This window comes from Myotis yumanensis, unplaced genomic scaffold, assembly GCF_028538775.1.
Source record: "Myotis yumanensis isolate MYYU_CA2020_CCGP unplaced genomic scaffold, mMyoYum1.0.hap1 SCAF_9, whole genome shotgun sequence".
In the NCBI taxonomy this organism is placed as follows: Eukaryota; Metazoa; Chordata; class Mammalia; order Chiroptera; family Vespertilionidae; genus Myotis; species Myotis yumanensis.
The window spans coordinates 32,907,482-32,931,317 of NW_027223760.1; the positions used below are offsets into that span (position 1 = coordinate 32,907,482).

The 23,836-nt window shown below is 46.0% G+C and overlaps 1 protein-coding gene and 1 pseudogene across 1 annotated transcript in view; both read left to right on the forward strand.

Annotated features, from left to right (window-relative positions):
* TMEM178B (transmembrane protein 178B) overlaps positions 1-23,836 on the forward strand; it is a 347,775-nt gene that overhangs the window by 177,886 nt on the left and 146,053 nt on the right. The window lies entirely within an intron of this gene.
* Positions 173-2,504, forward strand: LOC139016639 (kelch-like protein 36 pseudogene; annotated as a pseudogene).

The following is a 23,836-nucleotide window of genomic DNA, read 5'->3' on the forward strand; positions in this document are numbered from 1 at the left end:
CAGACTGGACAAGCATATGCGAGACCTCTTTCCTTACAGATGGTATGCGACCTTAGAAGAGCCATCTGAAGATAATCATTGATGTGGTCAGGGTGGCCCTTGGTACAGGATTGTCTGGAGACAGGGACACTGCTTTCTAACCCTTTCCCAGCTGGGGCCATTGGTTATCCACATGGGCCTGCACAACCTCATGCTGTCTCTGATCACCATGAATGAGCAGACCCTGAATCTTCCCAAACTTGTGCCCTGGATGCACCTCCACAGAGGATGTGTGACCCTGAGCTGCCATTCAGAAGAAGGTTGTGGAATGCTCTCCAGAGTTTATTAGTATTCAGCTCCTCCTAAAATTAATCTGTACTTAATGTTGTTTAAAATAATCAAGCCAATATTTAGGGGCCAAGAATACCATAAAGTACCAGGACTTTTAACAAAATTTATCATCTCACACTTCCTGATGGAGCTTTGGCTGCCCACCAGACTGGGCCTTCAAGCTCTAGCACCGGTGAAGGGGAGGGCAGGCACGGCCTGTGCATGGGCCCCCGTGCAGCCTAGGTGAGTGTCCCCACATCCAGGGTTGCATCCTGATTCGCCTTCTCCGCCTCCTCATGGCCAGCTGGAGCCTGCCCTAGGGGCCATTGTGTGCCAGGTCCAGCAAGGGACAGCAGCATCCCGGAAACCCTACCAATAATGGGACTGTAACCTCTTTTATGATGGTGGCAGACGGGAGTGTCTCCAGCCTACAAGATCAGCAAATCTTCAAAGCTCTATCACTGGGCTGAGTCCTCGACCACAGTGCTGCAGGGCCTGAATGAGTGGCATCCATGTGGCCTCTTCTGTGACATCGTCCTGGTGGCCGAGCAGTGCATGCCAGCTCACTGCAACTTGCTGGCTGCATGCGGCGACTACTTGACTACTTCAATGCCATGTTCGCCTTGGGCATGTGCGAGGCCTTCTAGAAGGAAGTGGAGCTGATCAGTGCCTCTTACATTGGCCTTAAGGCCGTGGTGGACTTCTTATATGGTGGGGAGCTGATGCTGGACAGTGGCAACATTGTGTACATCCTGGAGACCCTGGAGATAGCCCACCTGCTGTGGATCTGGACTGTGGTGGATTTCTACTGTGAGTACCTGGAGCAGGAGGTGAGCAAGGACATCTATCTGTACCTGCAGGAGCTGGCCTCCATCTACAACTTCAGGTGGTTGGATGCCTCCATCCTCGGCTTCATCCTGAGCCACTTCAGCACACTGTCCTTCACACCTGACTTCCTGCAGAATATCTCCATGCAGATGCTGTGCATGCACCTGAGCAGCAGCGGGGTGCATTGGAATGCAAGCACAACTTACTGCAGGTTGCTCTGATATGGCTGACACAACAGCTGGAGTGCTAGGCCCACGCCTAGATGGTGCTGGAGCACCTCCACTTCCCATTCATCCCCAAGAATGACCTGCTGCTTTGTGTCAAGCTGGTCGTGTGCTTGCTGCTGCCCAAGGAGGCCAATTGTGAAGGCTTTATGGAAGAGGCTGTGTGCTACCACAACAGCCTGGTGGCCCAGCCAGCCATGCAGACCAAGTGCTCAGCACTCTGCATCGAGGAGGAGCACCTGGTGTTCATGAGTGATGAGGTCTCCTACCCGTTTGGGAAGCACAATGACACCACCTGGTACCTGGGCACCAAGAGCTAGCAGTGGGTCAAGGAGATACCCCTGCCAGCCCTGTGGAGCTACCACTGTGTTGCTGTGCTCGGGGGATTCATCATCATCATGGTGGCAGCTTCTCAAGGGACAATGGAGGGGATGCAATGTCCAATCTTGTTTTTAGGTATGGCCCCACTGTAAGCAGTAGATCAAGATGGCCTCCAAGAACCAGTGCGTGTGGATTTCTACCTTGCCTACATTGAAGACATGCTGGTGGCCACCGGTGGCTGGAATGAGAATCCAGATCTCTCTTCTGTAGAGACTTAACAGTCCCAAGATCAACTCCTGGTCCTACATGGCAGGCTTGCCAAGGTTCACGTTTGACCGTGCGGGCACCATCTGCAAAGACTTCATGTATGTCTCCGGGGACCACAAATACCAGGTGGACCCCTTCCACAAAACCTGATGTGTGGGAGGAGCGCCAGCCCATGATCACAGGTGAGGCTGTCACAGCATGTGCAGCCTGGAGGATCCCATCCACTCCTTTGGGGGCAGCAATGACAGCAGGGGGGCATAAGGTACTTAGATGTGCTGGGCATCCAGGCCTACAGACCCCAATGCAACCAGTGGACCCGCGTGGCCTGCTGCTACATGCCAACAGTGAGTGGGGAGTGGCCGTGTGGGAGGGCCACATTTATATCCAGGTGGGAGAACCTGGTCTCCTTGTCCAAGATGGTCCTGGTGTCCAAATGCAGAGGATAAGTGGAGCAAAGGCTCCTGCCCCAGGCCATTGCTTCCGGGCCTGCCTGCATCTGCGGGCTGGAGGACAAGAAACAGCAAGGCCAGGAGGCACCAGGACCGGGGCCAGTGACCCAGCCTGTGCCTGTTGGGACCTTGTCCCCACCACCACCTCCCAGAGTGTCTATAGACCAGCAACAATTTCATAGAACCCTGGAGCCATTTTATTTCACTTAGCAGCCTTTTGAGCTTTTATGATTCTTGGTATTTCTATATCACTGTGACCTATTAAATATTCTACTTAAAAATTTACTCTAATTTGAATTACAAATAATGTTAGAACACAGAGTTAGAAAGAATCTGGGAGGTATGTTGTATCTCATTGCAAGTAAGTCCTTGAAATTATTGCTGATTCCGATTGCACCCTGTCCCCTTTATGAGGGATCTCAGGAGAAATTTCTTTTGGGTCTAGTCTCAGGAATAGTTGTGCTTTTTTCTCATTTAATTTTCACAATAATTCTTTGAGGCAGATAAAATTATTCTAGTTTTATAGCTGAACAAAGAAAAACTCAAATTGTTTAATAAATTTAGCCAAGCAAACAAAGCTGTAAGTGGAGCAAATGAGATTTAACCCAAGACTGCCAAACTCCAAAACTCCTTTTACTTTGAGTTTCTAATACAAAACTCTTCTGTCTTGAATGAAGAAATGCAAGTACATGGAAGGTGTGGTTTCCATAATCTGTAATAACTGACCTCTAAGCACTTCTCTTGCTATCATTGTGGCTCTCTCAAGACAAGTCATAATCCTCCTGGTCTGCCTGGCTTGGCTGAGTGTGGCTCAGTGGTTCAGCATCAACCTGTGAACCAGGAGATCACAGATCGATTCCCGGTCAGGGCACATGCCTGGGTTGCAGGCTCGATCCCCAGTAGGGAGCGTGCAGAAGGCAGCCGATATGATTCTCTCTTATCATTGATGTTTCTCTCTCTCTCCCTCTCCCTTTCTCTCTTAAATCAATAAAAACATAAAAAAATAATTCCCCTCGTCTAAGTTATTAAGGTTATTTTTCATCCCCTGCACAGTTCTCTCTCCAACACAGCCTATCCCACTGCCCCTTTTCTCCCCATGAGTGTGAATAAATGCTAAAATGTTATATATTGTGCTGCTTTATTTATTTCTACCTTTCTGCCTGTCCTACCTCCTCCATCTATTCCCCCTTATCTTTCTGTGTTCTTCCTACTTCTTTTTAAAATGTCCTCGGTGGTGTGAAGTGAATAATCCATCAGGTTTTCTCTTTGATTGCCACCTGCTAGAATGCTTAGAGCCGAATCAGGGTCTGTGTTTAGCAAATGAACAGAATTCACTTTGGTGGGTGGACATAGAACTCTGTGCTACACATTCTCACATTACTCTTACTATGGCTCTTTTAAAAATGTTTCTCTTATTCTTTGTTTTTTCTGTTTTCTCTTTCATATTTTTGTAACTTTTGTGGTGTCTCAGTAGATTTTTTGGTGTTCCTTTAATGGACCTTCAATCCTCCTTGATATGAGACAAGACATAGGTAAATGCATAGCAAGCAGTCTAGTAGCCTCTCTCAAAATAAGGAAATGAGGTTACCTAGCACAATAGATGAACCCCAGTGATTTCTAGTAGTTAACATATTCTCTTCTAAGTACTCACACACCACCAGTTAAATAATTAATTCTATTTGGGGTACCAGCTTGGGGCTTTTGGGGGACCGCCTTCCTCCTCCTCCCACTGATCTGGACAACATTCGATCCCCTCCAGTCCCCCGGCATCTCTGAGCACTCCCCACAGACCCACCTTCAGTGCTGAGCCTGAGTAGTTGAACTCATTTAAGGAAGCCAACTGTTCTCTTATTTTCTTTTCACCCTCCAATGCTTCACTTACTTCTTTATGATGTTTACTTTCCCTTCCTCACTCCCAAGATCGTTTTCCTGAGGAAAGGTAAGCAAAATAGGAGTTCTGTCCTCTCTCACCATCTGTGAACATAAAGTTGTCTTCCCCGAGCAATGGATTCATCTTTTCCTGGTTGTTTTTCTCCCAAACATAGCTCAAAGGCTCTTTAAAAAAATTGCCTACCACTTTTGGAGTCCCTGGCCCAGCTGACAGATACAGATAGGTCCCTGCCAGAGAGCATAGGCTCCCCAGGTTGGGGTCCCTGCTCCCCATGCTTTTTCTGCCTCTTAGTGTTGGGGCCCAGGGGATGCCATCAGGGGGCCCGTGTGGCCTTCTTTGGATGTATCCCCTCTTTTTCTTCTCTGGGATTGTTTGTGATTGTTCAGCTGAAATTTTACTTTTCGTAGTTTCATGCACAAAGGGGTTACTCTGCTGGACTATCATGCCCTGGACTTCCACCCATTTTTCTCATCACTTATGTTTTCAGCTCATTTTTTCTAAAGCCCAGGTGCCTACCCAGGACCAGACTCTGCACCAACCTTTATTCCTAGTCTGTTGTAGCTTCACTTTCACCTGCTGGCTCCTTACCTCTTTTGCCTACAAAGATAAGCAGAGCTTCTTTGTCCAGAAAAAAAAAAGACTTAAAATGAAAGAGGACTGACTTTCCTATCCCCTCCAGCAACTGTCTTACTTCTTCCTTTCAATTTCGCACCCACATTCCTTGAGAGTCTTGCCTCCCATCATTTGCTCCCCAGTCACTGTGTCCTTGGTTCTTTGCTGACTTCTGGCCTCCTGGAGCCTTTGAAGCTATGAGCTCCCGTGTGGTTCTTCCAAAGAGCTCTCCCCATCCAGGCAGCAAGCGGCAAGCACCAACTGAAAGTGTCAGCCATGCGCAGGACGATTTGGTTCCTTGGGTCATTCTCTCTCCGTTTCTTGGCCTGCATTTTCTGACTGAGCTACTGACCAACCTGTTCTTCAGGCGTTCTGTCCTCACCTCCCCCATCTGACCGACCGATTCTTGTCCCTCTGAGCAAACAACCTTGGCTATTCTGTTTATTTTTTTAAACATAACTTTTTTTTTTATTGTTGTAGTCAATCCTCACCCAAGGATCTTTTTTCCATTGACTTTTAGAGAGAGTGGAAGGGAGGGGGAGAGAGAGAAAGAGAAAGAGAGATGTGAGAGAGACATATCAATTGGTTGCCTCCTACACCCTACAACCCAGGCACATGCCCTTGACCGGGAATCAAACCTGAGACCCCTCAGTCATGGGCTGACACTCTCTCTAATCACTGGGCCACACCGGCCAGGACATCCTTGGTTATTCTTCCAGTTTCCTTTTTGTCTCTTTCCCAGCTAGGCCCACTGCATCTACAGACAACCCTGCAAAATCCATCTCCTGCCTGGGCCTGACCAGGATCTTTCTTCCCAGGTACTGTTGCTCCTTGCACATACTCTTCCCTTGCTTAAAAATTGTCAACTACTTGTATTATATAAATGACAAAGTCCAAAGCCTTTAGTCATGAACTCTGGCTGCATGGGGAGAGCAATGGTGTTGAGATCACAGGGCCCAGCCAGATTGTCTGAGTGCCAGTCCTGACGCTGCCATTGTCCTAGAAACTAGGAGACCTTATGCAGGTTGCCTCCTGCATACCTCCCTTACTAGGGATCAAGCCTGCAATCCAGGCACATGCTCTGACCAGGAATCAACTGGCAACCTTTTGGTGCATGGGACAACGCCCAAGCAACTGAGCCACACCAGCCAGGCAGCCAGGGCTCAAGTCAAGAGTTCTGTAGCATCTTGTCCCACCCCACAGATGTTCTTCCTTCCTCGAGCTTCTCTAACACTCACCCTTTCTGCCTCTCATTGTCGCTGATAAAATGCCCGTGGATGTTATTGCTCTTCTGGGTAGACTGTAAGCTTTCAGAAGGCATAGAGTATGCCTGATTACTACTGCTCATAGACACTAGCTGAGTAATGGCCATGTCACCTGTGCGCAGCATCCCCTTCCCAAGCTATTACAGATCCTGAGATAGAGTGGCCACTCAGGAGGTCCCTGCCACTTATGCTTTGCCTCCTGGGTTTTCTTTGATGGCCAGAATTGTGTCAAGAACAGTAGTTTCCCTAATTGCTTTCTCTGCCTTCTGAGAGATGAGATTGTCATCAGGACAAGGCAGGGATCTGTTTGACATTCTACATGTGGAGGGTTGAGCTTCAGGATTCTTGGTATGATTGCTGTCGCTAGATTCTGAGAAAGTTTTGTCACTTATATTGGGAAAGTCTTACTTATCTCCTGCCGCAGGAGGAGAGTTCTGTACCCGATTACCTCAACCAAAATGACTTCTGGTTGTTTTCCTATTTTAGGAGACCCTCTGGGAAATCTTTTTATGATTCTGAAGCCTTCTGACATCACCATGTGACAGAGTTTCCTTTCTTATGAGAAGCAGCTGGAATGAACAGACGGTTCCTATTGTCTGTCATTCTTAAGTAGGTTAAACCAAGAACCGAGCCCCCTCTATGGTGAGGAAAGCTGGGTAGTGCCACGAGGAACGATACTCCATAATGACTGCCTGGTTCTTCTATAAACTCTGTTTGTTGAGTAATGGTGCTGACTCCCTTTCTTTGTTCTACTAGAAAACACACAGAGAAATGTCCTATTCACTGTCCAGAATGAGGAAAGAAAACTGTCAAGGGCCGACAGCACCTGCCCCAGGGGAGGTGATGAAAGAGGTGAGGGCACCTTATTCTTTGTGTCCCCTGGCCCACAGTCACCACACCAGCAGCAGGAGTCCTGTGCCCAGAATTGTAGAGAGCACTGAACCATCTCCCCTTCAGTTGGTGGGAAATTTAGAAGCTTTTGGTCAAGCTGCCTCTTTTGCGGTGCTGAGGTTCCTATCTTATTCCAATGAAAAAAAAAATCAGTCTTGTCCAACCCATGTGGGTGGCCATTATTTTGGCAACTTGCCGTCACCTCCTTCTTCTTCCACCTCAATGTTTTCCCCTGGAGTTCTGTGCTCTGGTGTGTGCACCTCTTAGACAATACTTTTTTTTTTTTCAAATATCAAAACCATTCCTGCTCCTTTTCCTTCCGTTATTGGCTCTTTGTCATTTTATCTTAGATACATATTCCAGAAAATGAAGATTTTCCTGCTTGTTTATCATGTTCCACAGCCACACTGTGCCTCTCATTCAGCCTCTGAGTGCCAGGCTGTCCTGGCCCCCCACGCACTCCCCCACCCGGGGCATCCATGAGCTTCCTCCTGCCTATGAAGAACTTACTAAATGCTCGGTGTAGCACAGAGAGCTGTTCGTATTTAGAAGATCTAGAATATTCATGCATGTGGGAAGTACTGGCAAAGTTACTGGATTTATCCTTCTCCTAACCTATTTTGTCATGTTCTTTGAGGTTATTTTCTCTTATCTCTGGTTTTATTCTAACGTCTCAGAACTATCTTTTCATTGTCATCACGCCATCTTGTCTAGGAGCTCTTTATCTTGTCTACCAAACCGGACTGGAAAGAATCATTCCTCAAGTGCCTTTCATCTCAGGAGCAGAGGCACAGGCTCGCTCTCGCAAGCTCACGCTTTCAGTGGGACAACGAGAGAGCAGCTGGCACAGGCCCTGGAGTCATGACTGGGGCCCCTGTTCTCCAGCCACTAAGGAACCAGTCTCCTTCCAGCTTCTTCCCATATTTCACCTTTAAATACCACCTCTGCCCCCTCACATTTGTTTTCAGATCTTTTTATTGAGTTCTCTGGCCAGTACTCTGGGGAAGGGCTAAACCTATAATACTAAGATTGCCAGGGTCATGGCAAAAGGGGCTTGTGAAATAAAAGTAAAAATCTCACAGCGGCCTGCAAAGCCACCTCAGTTTGGACAGTGTTCTGTTTTTAGAGGCAAGACCAAGAAGGGCCCAGATCACTCTTACCTGGAGAGAAAGACTCAGATGGGATTTGGGGGTGAATCAAACTGGAAGTGGAGATTGAAACTGAAGCTTATGCCCCCAACCGAATTGATTATGGCCCATCATACTGGGGACCACTGGAAGAGGACCGGCCTGTGGCTCAGATTTTCCCAGCATGGCCAGATATGAGCATCTTCCAGGTGTTCCCCCTTTCCACCTCCCCCTCCTTCCCCAGCGTGCCCTACACTCACTAGGAGTTATGGTCTCTGGCAACCCTCACATTTAGACCAATTTACTTTGCTGTTAAGGCCCCTGACTGCCTTGGGTTTTTTCAAATTAATTTTTCTTGGCCAAAAAAAAAAAAAAAAAAAGTACCTAGGAGATGGAAGTAAGGAGCTTAAGCCCAATAATTGTATCTGCAGCCTGATTATTGTGGGGGTGAAGTGGGTGGTGGCAAAAGTGGGGAGCAGGCAGTGCAAATGAAGGGAAGACAAGAAGGAAAGACCGTGGGGAGAGACAAGAACGTCTTGGGCTTGATGTGGTTTTGCATAATGGACAATGAAGGTTCTCCTTGCGTCTCTCTAATTTGCTGTTGGGAGAGCAAGGAGGGCATTTTAGTTGTTAACAGCAGAAAGGTTTAAGTGTAACGCTTGTCAAGGTTACCTGCCTGTGGCTAGCACCAGGCCTGGCATGCAGAGAGGGAACAGGAAAGCTTTGTGAATCTGTAATAATAGATAGCATCTCATTTTTCCATCACAAATGTTAGAAATCCAAAACAGTATGAGATTGTCGTGTTGTTATTTCTTTCTTGGTCTTTTGATTTGGAAGATAACAAAGAGGAGCTCCTCATGTTCTTCTAAGTGACGTTTCTGCCCCTGAACTTCTGAGGTCAATGCAGGAGGCTGCCTGGCCATGAGAAGGGCAAGGAGTTTGGGTCAAGAGCCTGGGTCTGAGTACTGAGTTTGCCACTTGGCAGCTGAGCGACCTTGGGCAAGTTTGCTTCTCTCTGTTAACTGTGGGTAATGGTTCTTGCCCATCCCTGGGTGCTGTACAGATAAAAGAAAATGCTAGAGACAGGTAATAAAAGAAAATGCTAGAGACAGGTAATAAAAGAAAATGCTAGAGACAGGTGCTGTACAGATAAAAGAAAATGCTAGAGACAGGCATAATCTGGAAATGCTAGAGACAGGTGTAAAGTGGTTGATAAATATTACAATGATTACCAATACTAAAGGTCTAGTTTTAGGGTCCCCTCATCCCCCTCTCACTCCTTATGATCTCAGCTACTTGGACCCAGAAAAGGGAGCACTGCCTTTCTGAGGGGAGTCATGACATAATTTATCCCGAGTTTCAACTTCTCAGACCCAAAGCAGGGAACAGCAGGAGACCATCTCTGACAGGCTCTGTTGCCCATTGTCATGTGACTACATCCTCACGCGTGAACATTTAAAAAAAATCATTTTTCAGTTACAGTTGACATATTATAGTAGTTTCAGGTGTACACTCCAGTGATTAGACCTTATATAACTTTCTAGGCTAAATCTTGCACCCATCTGACACCGTACGCAGTTGTTGGAATATTGTTGACTGTATTCCCTATGTTGTACTTTGCAGGCAGAGGGAGGCAGTTGGAAAAAACCAGCATGGGCTCAGGATGCTCATCCCCTTCTCTCCTGCTACAGATTTCAAAACCTGTTAACAAAGACCCATTAAATACTTGGCAGTGGGGATGATAAGCTGAGTTTCTTCTCCACAGACTCCGTCCCGCAGCCCCAGACCTGACCCAGCAGAGAGCAGCTTGGTGTGCAGGGGCAGGGGCTTTCATAGCCTCTCTCACTGGGACTCAGTCCTGAGGGGACATAGAGACCACGGGAGAAGAGAAGCCCTGGACTCTATTCCTTTACCTCATTTCACTCTTGTAGGGAATTATAGAGAATCTCTTGTGGAAACCCTGCCCCGTCCACCTTTCAGCTCTAAATCCTGGTGGTATGTGCTCCTGCCATGCGTCAGGGCAGTCACCTGTGAACTGACATCAATCAAACACAAGCCCCTTTCAATCTAATACTTTTCTTTTTAAATTTATCTTTGTTGTGGAAAGTATTACAGATGTCCCCTCTTTTCCTCCATGTTCACTTGCCTCCTTACCCCAGGCCTTCACTGCACTATTGTCTATGTCCATGGGTTATGCATCTATTCATATAGGTTCTTTGGTTAATCTCTTCTGTGCCTGCCCTCCACCCCCCCCCCCCCCCCCACTGCCCTATAAGCCAGTCAGAGAAAGACAAGTATCACATGATCTCACTTATATGTGGAATCTAATAAACAAAATAAACTGATGAACAAATAGATCCAGAGACATAGAAGCATGAAGCAGACTGAGCAATCTAATACAATTTGATGGCACTCTGCCTGCTGTTATAATTTGGCCATTTTAATACCACTAGAGCAGTGGTTCTCAACCTTCCTAATGCTGCAACCCTTTAATACAGTTCCTCATGTTGTGGTGACCCCCAACCATAAAATTATTTTCCTTGCTACTTCATAACTGTAATTTTGCTACTGTTATGAATCGTAATGTAAATGTCTGATATGCAGGATGTATTTTCATTGTTACAAATTGAACATAATTAAAGCATAGTGATTAATCACAAAAACAATATGTAATTATATATGTGTTTTCCGATGGTCAAAGGGGTCGCGACCCACAGGTTGAGAACCACTGCACTAGAGCGAGGGACTGTTTAGGGCCTGCTGTCCTTGACACAGGACCGGATGATGTGGTGAGGAGCATCCTTCCCTCAGTCCCAGGGCCTGAAGGAGCTGCCTACCTGGGAGCTTGCTTCGGATATGATGGGCGTCTATACTATGTACTGGCTCAGCATTAGATAAGGGTGAGAAAGGCACCCAGGTTCCAGGAGTCTAACTGCAGGCCATGAGGGAGGATGGGGGGTGTGAGAGATCTTGGGCCTTTGTGGGGTGAATCTTGAGTGGCGCTCTATTACAGGTGGGAGAACTAAAGTGAGGTATCAGCTTGGGAGGGTGCAGAGAGGTGAGCACAGAGGCCCTCTGGAGCCGGGCATGCCCATCCTGCAGCCTCGCATGAGCAGGTGCCGTGATTGTTTCATTTCTCTTGCTTGTCTGGGCAGTAACTTGGGCTTGTCCTGCTGTGATGCTCCGTAAAAGGATATCTGGTCTCCTTATTCGTGAGCTCATTTAGCTCAGGGTCTGGCAGATCCCAGATACTCAAGGATGATGACGAGGCCCTAAGAAGAAGCTACCTGTGAGGGTTGGTGAGCAGGGAATGTTTTCTTAGCAAACAGACTTGTCCTTGCCTTTGGTTTCTGCAGGGGGCCAATTCCTCTGCTCATTCACTTTATCTTGTGTCAAAATCCTAACAGTGGCTGGTTTCCATTCCCGTTAACCTTTCCTGGCTGGGCACTGACAGCTGACAGCAGTGCACAGGTCTCTTCTCGTTGAGGTTTCCAAAGCCACAGAAAAAAATGAAGCAAAACCCTCAATGTTTGCACTGAGTCCAAGGGGAAAGAGTGCTTTCAGCTAGTCTTCAGGGGCAAGGGGCTTGGGAAAGAAGATTAATGTTTTTATACCTTGATGCAGCATTTGTTGCAACTCTGCAGCATGCCAGGCATGGCGCTACCCTGGGCATGCAGAGATGAAAAGAAACAGTTCCTGCTCTTAGGAAGCCTGGGCCCAGGGGGGATGCTGGGAGATCAAGCTTGCTGATGGAGCCCAGACTCATTTTAATAGAATCTTAGGGACCTGGGATCCTGGCAGATTTATTTCTTTAACTTAAATATGTGTGTGTGTGTGTGTGTGTGTGTGTGTTTCTTGATTTCAGAGAGGAAGGGAGAGGGATAGAGGGATAGAAACATCAATGATGAGAGAGAATCATTGATGGGCTGCCTCCTGCACGCCCCCTTACTGGGGATTGAGCCTGCAACAGGGGCATGTGCCCTGACTGGGAATCGAACCGTGACTTCCTGGTTCATAGGTCGGTGCTCAACCACTGAGCCACACCGGCCGGGCTCTTTAACTTTTTACTGTGAGATACTTGTAGCATCACAGAAAGGTCTATATGCCCTTCACCCAGTTGCCCCTGATGACCCTCTGGAATCACTCTAGCATAATTTGGAAGAGTTTTCAGTGTGTTTTCTCTGCACTGTCTTCCACCCCCACTTTTTAAAAAATCTTAAGTGGATCTTCCTCATCTCACCCCCACAGGCTTGTCGTGCTGTAGGGTTTCTCAGTCATGCAGCAAAGTCATTTAATTACAACAAATTCATATTAGGTCTGTGATTTGTGAGCTTAGAGCATTGTTCTGAAGAGAGGAAGCTTACAGTGGGAGCTCTCAGCCCGCTCCTCTTCTCCCCATTTATTTGTACATCATAGAGCATCACTAGGGGAATTGAGAATTACTGGCTTAAAAGGAATAATAGTAATTGATATTGTTATAAGGGCAATAACAGGACCAAGCATTTGCCATGAGCTTTGTATCTTATCCTCCAAATCTAAGGAGTAGGTCTATGACCAGTCCTCACAGAGGCTGAGAGCTAAGCAGCAGAGCTGACCGAGGTCGTCTACCTCTGGGCCCTTGCTCGTCATCTGCACTTAAGAAAGGATGAGTTGATGCCAGTGGGCTTTCAGGAGCCAGGGAATGTGCAGCAATGTCAGAGGCAGGGGACCTCGGATGCTCCTCCAAGCCCACGGCACCGCCCCCTCCCTTTCTTCTGAAGAGAGATCTAGGGTCAGAATGCGTGCAGATTAAAATTGGGTAGAATTTTCTAGGAGTTTATTTTTAAGCTTCTTGAATGCATATTATTGAGTCCCCAATAGTTCTTATCTCACTAATTTGGGATTTATGGTCATCAGAATAGGGAGTGGGAGGACATAAGCTTTTCCAATCCTATTGGAGGGAAAAGCCCTGTAAACAAGCAAATATGGTGGAAAGAGAACCAAGTCCTTATGAGCATTTGAGCAGAATTTATTGACAGATACGTAATTCGTGTAAAATCTTCAAGAGTCTTTTTTTTTCCTTGTAAAGAAGATTAATCAGAGTGGCTGATTGGCTCAGTGGCAAGAGTACAGTTGAAAAAGACATTGAGAAAGAACTCATATGACAGGCCAGGATGTTGATCCTGCTCTAAGCCACCTTCAAGTCCACCTTGCTTGCATGCATACCTGAGTTTTGTAGAAATATGTGGCCTTTTGTCAGCAGGGGATGGGAATAGGAAGCTGTTTCGGGGGCGAGGGGGTGGTGGTGAGAGAGGTGTCATTGGAAAATACCTATTTTGGGGAAAAGTGGAGCCTCATAGTGTGTGTGTGTGTAGGGGGAAAGGGGCTAAGATGGTGTTTCAGAGAAGGGGGCTTATCGATGGCCTCTTTCTTCTTAGCGAGCAAGCCAGTCTCTGATCGTTTATGACACCTGGGTCTATGACATTTCCTGTTCCATTGACAGATTCCCAGAATATTGCTATTTGCTCCTAAGGCAGCTCCGAGGCAGAGCTGAAGTGCCAGCTTCCAGGTGCCCAGGCTTACCTCGGGGTCTTTGGGGGTCCCTGGCCAGGGCTCAGTTGGTTAGAGCATCATCCTGCACACCGAAAGGTTTCAGCTTCAACCCCCAGTTGGGGCAAGTATAGGAGGCAACCGATCAATGTTTCTCCCTCATATAGATATTTTCTCTCTCTCTCTCTCTCTCTCTCTCTCTCTCTCTCTCTCTCTCTCTCCTTCTTTTTCTAAAATCAATAAACATATCCCTTCCCAGGGCTTCCCTGGCCAATGCTGGGTCCTTCCTTCCTTCCTTGCTTTCTGGGCTCTTTCTCCTCAATGCTCCCTAACTTCTTACTCTAAGCAGAACTGGAAGACCCCACATGGTCCCCCTTCAATTCTCTGCTGAAGGCAGGTGGGGAGGTATCCTCTCTTCTTCCCCTTCTTCCTGGCCACACACTTGGGATCAGAAATCTGATCAATAAGAGAGAGCATCCTAAAGTAGTAGCTACCACTCAGATCCTTACTGCTCCACTAGGATGCTCTCTCTTGTTGATCAGAATCTCAGGGCCTGTACTTCTGGCATTGCCATCGTCTGCCTCACCTGTCCTAAACCAACAGAAAGGCAAATGGTCCCATTTGCTCAGAAAGTGCTCAGCTACTCTTAGGGCACATCCTCAGGGGACTCGTAAATCTATGATGGAGCAGCGATGGTCCTCAGTAAGAAAAACCATTCACTTGCCAGAGCTCTCAGGGTGGGGAGATGGATGAGAAACAGTGAGGGAAGAAGGGCTACCCACCTGGTCACTACAACAGTCCAGGTGCCTTCATGCCCCGTCCACCCTTTCTCTCTGATGAAACATCAGAAGAGAGGGAGGCCTTCATTGTTTCTCCCAGGAGCCTGGACACCTTCTTCTGCTTCTTCCATCTCTCTGTCTTTTCCCCCAATCCTCACTCAAGGATATGTTTATTGATTTTAGAGATAGAAGAAGAGAGAGGAGAGAGGAGAGAGAGAGAGAGAAAGAGAGAGAGAGAGAGAAAATATCTATATGAGAGAGAAACATCGATCTGTTGCCTCCCATACTTGCCCCAACTGGGGGTTGAATCTGAAACCTTTTGGTGTACAGGATGATGCTCTAACCAACTGAGCCCTGGCCAGGGCTTCCGTTTCTTACTTCCATTCTTTGGGTTCCCTTACCATTTTGGCTCATTCCAATGCTAGGTGCTAAGTGACAGCCTGAAGATGGTGGGGAAAAGCTTTCCCCTGACATTGACAAGTGGCAGTATTCAGACCTCTGCCCCTTCTAGCACGCCTCGCCCCCTTCTAGCCCTTACCAGACCCCACCCTAGCCTTCTTTCTTGTCTCTTTCTCTGTTCATCTTTATTTTCCCCTCTCATTCATTTTGTTTTTCCTCTCAATTCACAATTCTTATATTACATTTCTGTGTTTCCAGAAAATTCCTCAGCTATTCCTGCCACTTCTGATTAAGCCCCCTTCCCACATCTCGTTGGCTTCATTCCACTTTCCTAGGCTGGGAAGGTGCATTCCAACTGTGCAGGGACACGTCACTGCTCACAAGAGCGTGTTCCAGACCCCTCCGAGTTCTGCAGCACCCACTCTGACACCTGGAACCATGGGAGTAAATGCTCAACAACCCAGGAAGTGAACGCATACCTGAAAGATCTGGCAGTATTTGGAGGAAATTGGGATTTAATTAGTGTTTCTTTTTATGCCTCTGTCAATATGCCTCTGTGACATTTATGGGGTTGTGTGGGTATCCTCTGGGGATTTAATTACATAAAATTCCTCCTCTTTGTTAAAATCTAATAAACACACACAATGTACAAATTTGAAAGTGGCTCTGTTGCCAAAAGTGAGATGCTTAATTGGAATGGGGACTTATTTTTCTTCTCTTTAAGAAGATGGTAGTTTCATGAATTCTTATTTCACTAACAGGTGAGTGATATTTGTAATTTTTTTCCTTATAGGAGGTAACAATGAGTAGTCTAAACTAGGGACACTTGCTCTTCTTCTTCTTCCTTTTTTTTGGATCCAGAAAGATTGCAGTGAAACCAAAGGAACTTACATCTAGATTGTTCCTGTGCATTTGGTTTTCCAACCTCTGGCTGCAAGTGGTGAATTACACCTAGAGCAATGACTTGTAGATGTGTGTACCTGGTACAGGTTAGGGATAGCACTGCTCCTTGTCTTGTGGGCTGTGCTGGCCCCTTCTCCTGTGGGTTGTGGGACCTATGTGTGGTTCCAGATGTGCCCCAAATCCAGCCACCACTGAGTCATTAGGCTCAGGTGGGCCTGAGCCCAATGAAATGAACTGGTTGCCCTGGTTGGTTTGGCTCAGTGGATAGAGCGTTGGCCTGTGGACGGAAGGGTCCCAGGTTCAATTCCGATCAAGGGCACATGCCCGGATTATGGGCTCGATCCCCAGTAGGGGGTGTGCAGGAAGCAGCTGATCAATGACTCTCTCTCATCACTGATGTTTCTATCTCTCTCCCTCTCCTTCTCCCTTTCTCTCTGAAATCAATAAAAATATATTTAAAAAAAGAAAAAGAAAATGAGTTAGTTGGCACTGAGATGACTCCCACATCAAAAGCTGTGATTACAATGTCCGTTTTTAAGATGAAGGAGCTGAGACTGCGTGCAGTTAGAAGTAATGGCAGGCATGCTTGCCAGCGTTGTAGGAAGAAGGAATGGGAGGTCATGTTTAATGAGTGTGGAGTTTCAGCTGGGGAAGATGAAAAAGTTCTGGAGGTGGATGGTGGTGATGGTTGCACAATAGCGTGAATGAACTTAATGCTTCTGAGTTATATATTCAAAAATGGTTAAATGATCCGCATATTTTACCTCAATACAGAGTTTCATAATTGCTAGTCATTAATGTAAAACACAAAAATTCAGATGAATATATTTTAAAATGTGGTAAATACATGCAATAGGATATTGTATATTATTCAGCTTAAAAAGGAATAAAATTCTGACACAGCCTACAACATGGATGAACCTTGAGATATGTTAAGTGAAACAAGCCAGTGACAAATATTGTATGATTTCACTTATACGAGGTCCCTAGAGCAGTCAGATTCATAGAGACAGAAAGTACAATGGCAGTTGCCTGGGGCTGGAAGGAGAGGGAAATGGAGAGTTAGTGTTTAATGGATGTAGCGTTTTAGCTTGGGAAGATGAACGAGTTCTGGATGGGGGTGATGGCTGCCTAGCAATGTGAATGAACTTAATGTCACTAAACTGTACACTTACAAATGATTAAAATGGTAAATTTTATGAATTGTGTATCACACACACACACACAAGTTCTGGCAGACTGCAGGGCACCGATGGAGCTGCTCTCCGTCCCCGCTAGGGCTCCTTCCATTAGAGCTAAGTACTCCCCACCCCTCCATGCATCTGTACGTAAGAACCAGAAAATATTCTCTCCGTCCTGACACATGCCCACCGTTACTGTGTGCCAGAGAGCAAATGGCAGCCTGATGGAGTCTTGACCTCCGGGCCAGAAGACGCAAACACAAATGCCAGCTTGGAAAGGGATTAATGATTTAAACGGTCTGAGGGAAAGAAAATGCTATTAGTGCGAGCTTGGCTCTCTGAGAAGGGTCCATTAATTCTCATACAGGAGCTCCAGGGGGAGAAATGTTGCCCTAATTATGTCGTCAGTAATTCGGCCATTTAAATGGCTAACCAATTCACAAGTAGGTTTTTCCTCGAGGTATTGTATCTTCATTCAGGGCTTTCCTTCCCACCAGGAGCCAGGCTGCTCTTCAGACGTGTGCTATGTGGTGAAGATGTTAGCTTGTCTGTGCCCATCGCTACCCCTCCTCCTCTTCAATCATGTGACCTTGTCGCTTTCCTGTGGGATTGGAAATGTGTCCGGCTGGAATTATTGCCTATGTTGGCAGGATTCTTGTAGCCTCCAGAAGGTACAAGGCCAAATACCATGTTTGCAGCGTCTCCCACGGATAGCCATGATGGGAAAGGATCCGACAGTTGTAGTTCAATTAAGTGGAGATTTAGCACCTGTCCAGGTCCCTCCTTGTGGATGCCTGCTGGGTCCACATGAACAGCCAGTGCCCTGTTGTCCAGGCAGGATCCAGCCCCCAGTGCTGGGCTCTCCATACTCGATGAGCTCAATGAGCTGCGTGGCTCTGCTGTGCCATAGTCATCACCGTGACCCTGCGAGGGACTCAGACTCACAGATATGCCCCAGACTGCCCTTGGTAATACTTTCCCTGGATACAAAATATGCAGCCAGTCTCTGATGGAGAGAGAGCCTTTGGCTCAATAATTCCTGCTTTTTGCCTCTACGATGGAGGCAAAGACCCTGAAAATCCTGGGGCGGGGGCGGGGGGGGGGGGCACAAAATGTGATATTCTTTCCAAGCAGGGGGGAGAAAAGTAACAAAGAATATGTATTGGCAAGGCCTTCTTTAACATACATAATAGACAAACTCCATTATTTATTATGTCCAGGCACTGTGCTGAGCACAGTGAACATATTTCTCCATTGAATCCTTACAGTAACACTAAGAGGTCTGGGTATCATGGTCTCCATTTTGGAGATGATAGAAATGAGGCCCAGGGAGGTCCAGGACTGACTCACAGCACACAGCCAGAAAGTACTAGGAACACAATCCCATTGGCTCTTTAGACTCAAAATTTTACATTCTCTCGGCAGTGCCACTGCTGCTCAGGAACTGCTCAGGTGTTCATGCAGGAGTTTAAATATCTGGGGCTTAAGGTAACCACTTTAGTGAAGAATACCAGTGCGCTCCATTACGTGGTCATTAACTGATTCGATTTTTACAAAGTGCCACATAATCCTCCTCTTATCTTCCCACCGGTGCTGATCTACACACTGTGTGCATCGGTGGTTACCGATGGAGGTGGAGGGGGATGGAAAGAGTGGATGAGGCGGGTGGGTGGTCAGAACTGCCATGGGATGGGAGGGCTCCATTCTCCTGAAGCAGTCATGTGCTCATTTGAGAAAACGGCAGTGCGTTTGCTCCACTGGCTCTGTGCACTGCCCCTCCCTCCAGCAATCCCCCCTCCCTCCTCTGGCCACCCCATGTGGACATTCCCAAAGCAAGGTTCTACTCTGAGTTGTCTTCTCTTCTCTTACACCTCCTTTTTTCCCTCCAGGGCTCTCATCCACTACTTGACCTTTGCCACCATGTCTACCACTGTCACCACTTCCATCTGAGTGACACTCAGTTGTGTCTCACCAGCCCGACCTCTCTTCTGATCCTCAGACCTGCTTCCCACCTCCCTATCAGGCAGTTCCCTGGGGGCTGCTCCAGCATCTTGATCCACAGGCTCTCAATCACCGTATCTCCCTGCCCTCCCCACTCTAGCACCACCATCTGACCACCCTGTGTCACCACAATTCTTTGGTCACCTCCTTGTCCCAGTCCTCTTCACACCTCTTTACTATACAGCCTCTTAGGGCCAAGCACTTTCCACACTGTACTTTTCTTATCTGCTGTCCCTAAATTCTATTTACACTCCACGCCATTCTATACTGCCATCTGTTTAATATTCCCAAAGTAAAACTCAGATCACATCAGCTCTGTCAAAAATAGTTTATGGTCTGTGGCATCTGAGGCTTTTCAGAGTATGATCTTAAATCACTTTTCCAGTCTCGTGTTCTGCCATCACTTCTCCATACCAAAAATAGAAGGAGCAGCTGCAGCCGTAGTAGTAATAATAGTAGTAGCAGTAAAGCCACAGCACTAAATGGTCACTGAACATTTTCTGTGTGCTGAGCACTGTTCTAAGTGCTTGATGTGATGCACTCATTTAGTTCTCATAACCACCCAGTGAGTAGAGGCTGTTGTTCTAGTAAATGCATCACTTGCTATTGCAGACCAAGCACTGTGCTTTAGTTTTTATGGACCCTTTCTCCTACTGTTATGCCTGGCAAGACAGTTCTCCCTTTCTCTCTCTCCAGGTCTAACCCCATTTTTTGAGTTTGGCATCCCAATGGTCTCCGTTAAATGGGCTCTTTTAGTTCCTGCTTCTCTCTCATTGTGCTCCCCATCTTCTGCCTGGTGTTGTAGGCCTGTGTAGCTGGTTATCCTGTCTGGTTACAGATCTCAAGGGCATGAACTACCTCCTCCAGATCTGCATCCCTTATAGCATCCAGCAAGCACTTTACACTAGCAGGTACTGGATATATCTGTTCTATTGAGCCAAAGTTAATGGGGTTGATTCACATTTCAGACTCCTTCTATCTAAAAGGCCAGATAGCCCAGCCAATCAGGAAGAATGAAGATGCCAAACCTGAGTGATAGGCAAAATCCCCTTTCATGTGCTAATAGTTAATTATCCTTGTTCTTTAAAAGGAGTGAGTGGGAAGGGTCTTCATGGATGGATGCGCTTTGTGTGTGAGGGTGGAGAGGATGGACATTCTTTATACTCTCTAACATTATCACTTGTGGATTTCTCTTCTATATATTGTTGGAAACATCTCTGTCATCACAAAAGGGATATATGTTCATGGTAGAAATTTGGAAAATACAGATAAGCATTAAGAAGAAAATAAAATCAATGATAATCTCAGTACCCAGAAATGACTGTTTTTAGCATTTTGGTGAATATTCTTCTAGTCTTTTGATTCCATTTACTCATATGTAGACATTAATATACTCATGGTTATTTTAAAAATACACTTTGATATTTTCCAATGTGATAAATTAGGGATACATACTAGTTTTATCATCTTTCATTACTTTATGATAAATTTTAAAAAATTACTGCTTATTTATTATTTTCTGTGAATTGCCTGTCCATATCTGGTCATTTTTATAGATTTATTGTTGATTTATAAATGTTCTTTTTAGATTAAAGATACTTATCTCTCCCCCCCTTTTGCATCTAGGTGAAAATATTGACTATATAATTAAAATGTTTATAATTTATCAGTCCTCTATCATATATTAAGTTTTCACTGCTATAAATAATGTGACACTTAATATTGCACACAGATCTTATCGGCATTATTTCTTTGGGATTGATTCAGAGAAATGGGATTTCTGGGTTATTTCCCATGAGAAGTATATGCCAGTTACTTATTTCTCTGAACTTGTAGCATAAATGAATATTATCTTTAAAGAGTTGTCCAATTTAATGAGCAAAAAAAATAATGGATTTTTTTTTAGTTTTAAATTATTTTACTACCAGAAAAGTAAAATTATTTTTATATTTTATTATCTATTTGTATCTGAATGCTTGTGTATCAGCTGTTCTTTGCCCAATTGGGTTGTTATTGGTATTCTAATTGATTTATTAGATTATTAAAAATATTGATTTAGGGTAGTAACATTATACTACTTGTTACAAATTTGTTTCTCACTTGTCTCATGAATTTTTATTTTATATTTGCTTTGCTTTTATTTTCTAGTTTAGATCACATAGTCAAATCTATTTTATTCTTTGTGACTTTCCATTATTTGTTTTATGCTTAGAAAAGTATTTTGATTATTTTCCTGGTTTGATTTTGTTCATTTGTATTTAAAATCCACTGGTAGTATATCTTCACGTGTCACCTGTCTGAGGTGGGATAGATTGAAAAGACTGATCAGTCATGAGAAGACGTTTTAAACTGGCAGAGATTCTGCATGGCATGAAGTGAGCAGAGGGGAAAGAGGAAGCTGGGGGGAGGAACAGCACCTGGAACTGGGATTTCAGGAGAAGAGAGGTGGTGACCAGTGGACATTCAGGGTCAAGTGATGAGCCCTCAAAGGATGTATGGATCCGCACAGTTGAAATACAGTCAGAACCCGAGGGGGGGGGGGGGGGCGGAGAAAGAAAGAAAAGAGAGAACACACATGTACTTTCAGTGGTGGAGATGGGAAGGCTTTGATTAGAGATTAGTGGGTTAAAAAACTACCATTGCTCTAGCCAAGGTCAACAAGAACTTCCCAGTTGTCAAATCCCATTTCTTTTCTTGTCCCCCCCCCCCCCCCCCCCCCCCGCCCCCTTGCAGCTTTTGACATTAGGCTTCCTCTTTCTTGAAGCACCCAATCCCCTCAGGCTCCGTGACACCATCTTCTCAGGAGTGGATTTCTCTGCTTTGCTGCCATCCCTGTCTTGAGGTTGAGTCCTACACCCTCTGCGCTATAAACTCTCTCCCCAACCCTTATTCATCCCCACACCTACAATTCTATCCACGTGCCAGTGACCCCACCCCTCAATTTGTATCTCCAACCTAGACCTCTCTTCTGAATGGGGGTGAAGGTATTTACCTAATGGGTGGATGTCTTATTGCAGATTCAGTTTGGCTCAAACCAAACACACCTTTTTCCCTTCTCCCCCTATCCTATCCCCTGATTGCTCTTCTTCCAGGATTTTCTATCTTAGCTGGTTTCTTAGCAAGGTGTGAGCTCTGCTTCAAGAAAGGATAGAGCTAGAAGAAATGGACGTGCATCTCAGTGATAAATGTAGGGTAAACATGATGAAGATGTTCCTATGGCTACGAATGAGGGAGGACTAGAATCGTTTTCCAAGGAAAGCTAAAGTAGGAGAGACAGCATTCTGTTCTCTGAACTGGGAAATAAAGCCCTAACCCCTAGATACCTTAAAGGCCCTGGAGGTCACCTGGGAGACAAGAGTCACTGAGCATTCCTCCAATGTAAGGATTTTGTAAACAACCTCCCCAGGTTTCAGCTTGCAGATTCACTCTCCAAAGGTCACATATTCCAAAACAGTTTCTAAATTTGTTTCTGTGATTTGCATTCATAAGAAGATGCACCTGCAGATCATGTAGGGCGACAACTAAGCAGTAGGATTTAAATTCGCTACTGGGGTCCAGGTGGGGTTCAAAGGCCATTTCTAAAGCAGATGGAAATCTCTTAAAGAAAAACTTCTCAAACATCTCAGTTGAGCTGAATCAGCTCTATATTGTATCTTTTTATTAGCAAAAGACACAACAGGTCGATCAGAAGGGGGCCAGTTCTTTTTAGATAAGTATCTTAAAATTTCAAGCAACAGTATTCAAGTTTCAGCTCGTTAAATATTTGAAGGAGAAGAGGAAGTAAAGCAGTGATTTTTATCCACTTGGAGATATTGGAGCCTTTTTAAAAAAAAAATTAGAAGAAGTGAAACGGTCATGTCCCACTCTTGTGCTTGAGTGTGTTGGAAAGAGTGGTTTTAATTGTGAAGGGTGTCAGAGAAGCCCTGCCATGGTTGGTCCTTTCCTGGCCTCACCATGTGCTTTTTGGCATCCACTCAGCTCACCACCAGAAAGAGAAATTCCCCTTCCACTGCCCTCCAGGCTGCTGGGTGCTGTGGTTACTCCTGCTCTGGCTCACCCTGGACGTCAGGCTCTTTCTTGCTGCTGCCTCCCCCGGATTATCTGTCCCCTTTACTTGACAGACTCGAGTCCTGCCTAGGATACTGTCACTTACAACTGCATCATCAGCTTTTCTGATAACACCCCCATGCCTCCTGCTAATTTGTAGAAATGAACCACAGACATTTTCTTTCAAGGTAACGTACGGATCTTTGGTAGAACCAGTGCATTACTTCACGTACAGTAACTAAAGAGAGTTCAAAGAGAGGGTGTGTCCCTGGAGGGAAGGTCTCATGACAGAAAGAAGTTACCCTTTACTTAGGAACCCCCTGATGAGATGAGGAAATCAGTAAGTGCAAAACCACTGATTTAAATCCGGTTCCTGATAGGGAGCAGATAGGAACCAGATAGAGCTTCCACTGAACGATGCCAGCGAGATCTGAGAGCAATGAGGTGAAAACAAACAAAGCAGAAACTCCTGGCTGCCTGTGGTGCAGCGCTGGCTCCACCTCAGTTGAGCATCACCGCCACCTGACATCTCTTTTATTTCTGTTGCAGCAGCCCTGGCTGCTCTGCCTGGAAACCCAGGAGGTCCCTCTCTCACCCCCTCTTGGAAATGTTTAACCCGTGCCAGCTGGAACCAGCACTGCAGGGAAGGAACGGCAGCCATATGGCTTCCGCGCTCGAATGACAGGTTTCAAACCTCTTGCTCATCATTGGTACCATGGGATAGCTTCTTCCTGTAGGACCCTGGTGGGTTGGCCTTGTACAAGAGGAGGCAGGCTTTTCACCGCAGGATGTCTTGAAGACAGGAAAGTGTTC